Genomic DNA, 5,697 nt, shown 5'->3' with positions numbered 1-5,697 from the left:
AATACAAGCTTTTTTTCCTAAGAATACCAAACTGAAACCCCAAAGACAGGATTTGAAAGTGAATACGACAATTAATATAACAACTTGACAAATACAGCTGACTTTATGCTATTCCCATGTTCAATATGGGCAGTCTTCTTTCTTTTTCCTTAAATTTACAATTCCTAAGTGTATCGCTGGTATTGTTTAGGAAGATAGGGATGAACGAAGTAGTTCAGACTTTCCCTAGGTACTAGCTAGACCTTCTGTTGTTTTCCAGATTTCTTCAGAAGTGCAGGGGTAAAATCCCCTGATGTAAAAACATGGTTTCTGGTGTATTATTTCTAAAATTAGAGGTGTAATGTTTAGCAACTTCCATGGTGCAGCATGAGTATATGGAACAAAATTTTGTGTTCTGTTTCAAAAGCATGTAATGCAGTTTTGTCATTGTATATAATATATATGCAGAGTTTTACTGTATAGTTAATAATAGCCAGATTTCAAGGTAGACAGACGTGTTAACAGAGGTGAAAGTGAGCATGAGAGTTTACTACAAGTCTGCTGGCTTTGCTTGAGTTTGAGGAACTGCTGTTTTCATTAATTATGAATGTTCTATATCATAACATTTCTCTTAGAGTAAGAGAACTATCAAAATAAAAGTGTATTATTTACATAGGTGTCAGTTACTGCAGTTGATATTCTCAGCTAAAACTGGGTCCCAAGTCATGCTGGACTGGCTTCAGATTTCAGGCTGTTATTTGCAAAGTGCAAAAGGGTAATTTCTCAGCTGGGGTAAGATGAAGTTGTTAGAATTCAATTTTAAAGGCAAAGAATCAGAGTGGTTTAAAATAAGCTTTGCAGAGCCTCTACCTCAAAGATACTTTCTAAGGCATTCAGCTACCATGGTGATGAATGTGGTATAAATAGAAATTAGATTAGATGATAAAAACCAAAATGTTTCTGAGTAGATCTAAATTAACAGTGGCCATTCAGGAAAGAGAGGTAGGAAGTCACTGTGCAAAATTTAAGAAAATACACACCAACAGTAAATCTCAAGTGGTTTATAGAAAGAGGAAGGTAGGAAGCAGTTGGTAATATCATGGCTGGTAATACAATATCCACAGGAATATTGGATTCTGATTCTTTTCAACAGCACAAAAAAAACAGACACAGGAGATGTTTTAGAAACTTGAGAAGCACAGAAAGATTTTTACCTGGGAGACAAAAACCTCTTTTAAACAGACAGGTGCTAGAAATGGCAACATTCCCCTATGTATCTATGAAGCAAATAAAGGATCCCACAACAGTGGGATACACAACTAGGAAAGACACTCAGAAATAAGTCACCTGTTCTGCAAAAGACATACATCTCTGTCCCCCATCAACCAAACCCGCTTTAACTTGTAACATAAGACCGCAATATAATTTAAAGACAGCAAGTACTTTTTAGTCTGTTTGCATAAGCAGCTTGTAGTTTTTTGCCATAATATATTAAGGTCAACTGTTCTGTAGGAATTAAAGCTTGTTTAGGCCCCAATTTGCAGACTTTTTTAAAGGACGTATAACTTTAGGGACATGGAGAATTCTGTTGTTTTCAGTGGGACTATTCATGTGCTTTAAATTGCAGGTGGACTGAAGAACCCTGCTGAAGAATGGTCTTAGAAATAGCCATGTACAGGTCTATGTAGACATAAAGAATATACAATAGGTTAATGTGTGCTCTACAGATACATCTTTGTATGGTTTGCCCTGTGTTGCTGCTTTTTTTTGACTTTGTTTCGTCTGCAGCCAAGGGGAAAGCTTAGCTTCTCTAGCAATTTACTTTCCAGTGATTGAGTAATACCCTGTGATTGCTAGTATGTGAACACCATTATTTGGTGACCTTTCCTAGTGATTGTATGATGACAACTGCGTAACAGCTGCCCTTAAACTAGCCTCATGTTTGAGATGATCAAGGGATTAAAAACCTGTCTTTCGTGCTGCTACTTTCTGAGGTTCTGAATTGAGTCTTTTTTATGTTGTCATCGTTTCTGCTAGTTAGAAAACAAGTTAACACTTCAATCATGTATTTGTGACCAAGATGTAAGCACTGTTTTTGGCTGGTCAGGTGAACAAAATCAGAGGGTGCAGTTTATCTAACTCAAAAGTAATTCACTGAATATGGTCTGATAACAGTTCTCCACTACTTACCAAAAATCAAAGTTTAAAGGAAAAGTGATGACCAGCCACTTATCTGGAGACTGAAATTTTAGATTTGAAAGTAATTTTTAAAAAAATACATAGCTGAAATTATTTTGGATGGAGCATAATAGCTGGACAGAACAGACACTTCGGGGGATGTGTGATAGTGCTCCCTCACCCTCATGTTACTCAATTCAAGATACTGATGACCTCTCTGTGAGGAGGCAGAGGTGCAGGAGAAGGTTCTTGGGGCCTCTATGAAGGTGTCCACTAAATAACGAGTGATGGAAGAATATACTCTTACAACTATCCTTTTAACTAGAATTCACCATGAACGTGTGGCCTGCAGGTAAGTTGTTCGGGCAATGTGAACCTAAGTGCCAGCAGTACAGTCCTTCAACAGATCTTAGGTCTTATCAGTACCACTAAGATAGCCTAGTGCTTTTACAGATCAGCTCAGCAATGAAGAAAAGCTGACTGAAGCTGATCTTAAGCAGGGGAGAGGTTACGTAAACAAAGAAAACCTTTTTTGTAGCCTCACTTCTTTGAGGGTATGCAAACACAATTGGTTAACTTGCTCATTAATTTGGTGATGTCCCTGGACTCTGAGCTGTCACTAAGCTTGTGCATGCATTTTGTTTAGGAACCCCCGTCTCCTCCTGGCAGATTACATATGTAACCAAAGCTGGGTTTCCATTACCCCTTCTCTGAAATAGCAACGGGATATATCTGGGTATGACACTATCAGCTTTGAAGATGTTTGATCTAGAACACAATGTGCAGTTCATCTTAATAACACAAAGCTAGCATAAATGCATCAAAAGCACCCTCTTCTCACATACTGGCTTCTTATAGCTAAGCGCAGGCTGGCTTTTTCAGTCACCTGAGTTTCTTGGGGGATGCTCTGTTACTGTTGAATAAATTCTCACGGGAGTAAAGGGTTATCAAAACTATAACACCTACTTCTTTAGATTACCTTCTTTATTGTAAACATAGAGTAGCATCAACACTTTAAGATAAAACCCCTAAAATAAAAAGTAAAAAACTAATCCTCTCCTGCCTACACAGTTCTCCCTTTGAGACTGAAATGAAAGAATGGCAGATATTAGCCACATCACTTAACGCACTCCTTGAAGGCATTTGGATGCTGTGGTGAAAAGGGGTGTAGACAAACCAACGTAAAACAGCATAGCTTCAGTTGTGTAACTCACGGCAGGCTCTACAGGTAGTCAAACTGAGACCACATACACTTCTTGGGTGTCCATTTCCCTTTCAGTATAGCTTAAACCCAGCTAACAGTTGTGGCCTATATGGTACTGAGAGTGGAAGGACATAATGATCCCTGTGGGCTTAAAGCATGAAACGACAGTAACAATGGCTGTGTTCTGAGGGAGAGGCCATGATATCCTCCAAATGCCGCATGATGATGGTTTCAGAAGAATCTATCGTTCACTAAGCTGTATAGATCAGGTGTCTCCTCCTCCTCCCTCTTCTACCTGAGGAACTAGTTGTCATTATTGTCATTTAAGCAATCATTAGATACGTGATTTCCAATATATCACCAGCATGAATGAATGTTTTTGCATTTGTCATTGCTGTAAGACCACCAGCTGATGTATGTTATCATCATTTCATGGCACAATTTTTGTCCAGGTTCTCCACAGACTTGTCTCTATGTTACTTAGACTACGGACAGACATCCTCTTCTGGATCCAGCTAGAAGAGCTTAAGATGTTACTGTGCTTTACCCCTCCCCTCTGTTAACAAAGCAGCTTGTCTGAGTGCTCCCTAACCCACTTCAGGCACAATCAACTGAGTTAGTGCATAGCTCCTAGTTCAAACAGTTTAAATATCTCAGCTGATTCTGCTTGAAGTGGGTTAGGGAGCACTCACACAAACAGCTGGGAGAGCTACCGGGCTAGTAATCAATGCCCGAGGGACACTGATAAACAGCTTGAGAAGAGGAGGGCAGGGCACAAATGTTTCAAACCCCTGCAGCTGTTTGCAAATTGAATGTCTACATAGAGCCTGTAGGCTGCATGTGAGCTATGGCAATACCTCTGTTTCTAGATGAGGCATTCTTCTCAGCTGTAAGAGATAATGACTTCTTTTTTAAAAAAAAAAAAAGGAAAATCGAGAATTATAAGAAAGTTTACAGTGATGTGCTCTGTAGCATATGAGCAGATATTCTTTGAGCCCAGCACAGCATATTGTGCAACAGCATGGGAGAAGGGAAATTTTGGCCAGGAAAGTCAAAGCATATTCTTTCTTTTATCTGTTGGATGCTAAAGCGGTGCCTTTCATGTGCCGATTTGATTTGACTGGCCTGAAGAGGGGGGCAGCCAATTTCTATCGAGCTTCATTCCCCAGTTCTGGAGCCTACTTATTAGAGTCTGAGTGTTAGCTGTTTCAACCCAATGATAAGGGAGCCCTTCCAACAAACAAGTTGGGCTGCCTTCCACCGCATTCTGTATCTTCCAAAATCTCCGAGGGGAACAGAGTGAACAAATATGTTTGGTGAGTGTGCTCAGTTTGCAGTAAACGGCTGAACAACCCTCCCAGGGCATATGCACCGTCTATAGCCATCACGCCAACGTTGGGTATGAGGACCAGAAGATACATCTCATTAATTTGCTTATACAGGCCCTTGGTCTGCACAAGCTTCTGGTGTAGTGATGTGGAGCCGGGAAGGGGCGATAGAAAATACACCTTTATGGGAAACACGCTTGTTCTGGTGGTTCATGCTTGGGCCCAGGCATCTGGAGAGTCTATTTCTAGCATTACCACACACTCGCAGTATGACCAGGGCTGAGTCACATATGAGACATCATTATCCTGTATGTAAATTAGGTATCAACAACTTTGCAGGTGATGTTTGTTGCAGCCTTTTTTTTTTTTCTTAAAGTGCTTTAAGTGTACTAATACATTGTATTCTGGGCCTGTTTACGGCCAACCCGGAGGATTTGTGGGCTGTAGTGTGGCCACCTGTGCCCGGAGAAACACAGCTTTCTGTTTTTTTACAATTGACTGGTTCAATGTTGGTGTTTTTTCCCCGGGGCAAACCCCACCTTCACTGAAACGTGAACTGTGAAGCAAGTCTTGCTCTGAAGGGCAGCAGCATCTGCAGTGTTTGCTGGGGGGTGGTGAACCCTTTCTTCCCCCCCACACGCACTGTATCCTTTGTGGTCATACATGGCTTTAAAGAAGCTTTTAAGCTGATGAAATCCATCTTGGCCAGCGTGTCCTTGCTGGGGCCAGCCCTGGCTGACAAGCCTGAGGCACCGGCCTGGATAAAGGAGCGCCCCACAGAAAGCAGGAAGGCGAGTAACGGCATCAAGCCCAGCACAAGCCTACGGCCCCGTTGACACGCCTGGACTCTGACAAGCTTCTCCACCCGCCCCCAGAGCCCGCAACAGCGGGCCGGGGCCGCCCGCACCATCGCCCTCCCCGGCCCGCCGCCCCGACCCAAGATGGCGGCCCGCCGAGCGGCGGGGGCGGCCAGCGGCGGAGGCCGCGTCACGTGGCGGCGGCGGGCGG

Source organism: Harpia harpyja, chromosome 1, assembly GCF_026419915.1.
Source record: "Harpia harpyja isolate bHarHar1 chromosome 1, bHarHar1 primary haplotype, whole genome shotgun sequence".
NCBI classification, from domain to species: Eukaryota; Metazoa; Chordata; class Aves; order Accipitriformes; family Accipitridae; genus Harpia; species Harpia harpyja.
The sequence above is the reverse complement of the archived record's forward strand: the minus strand, read 5'-3'. Positions refer to the sequence as shown.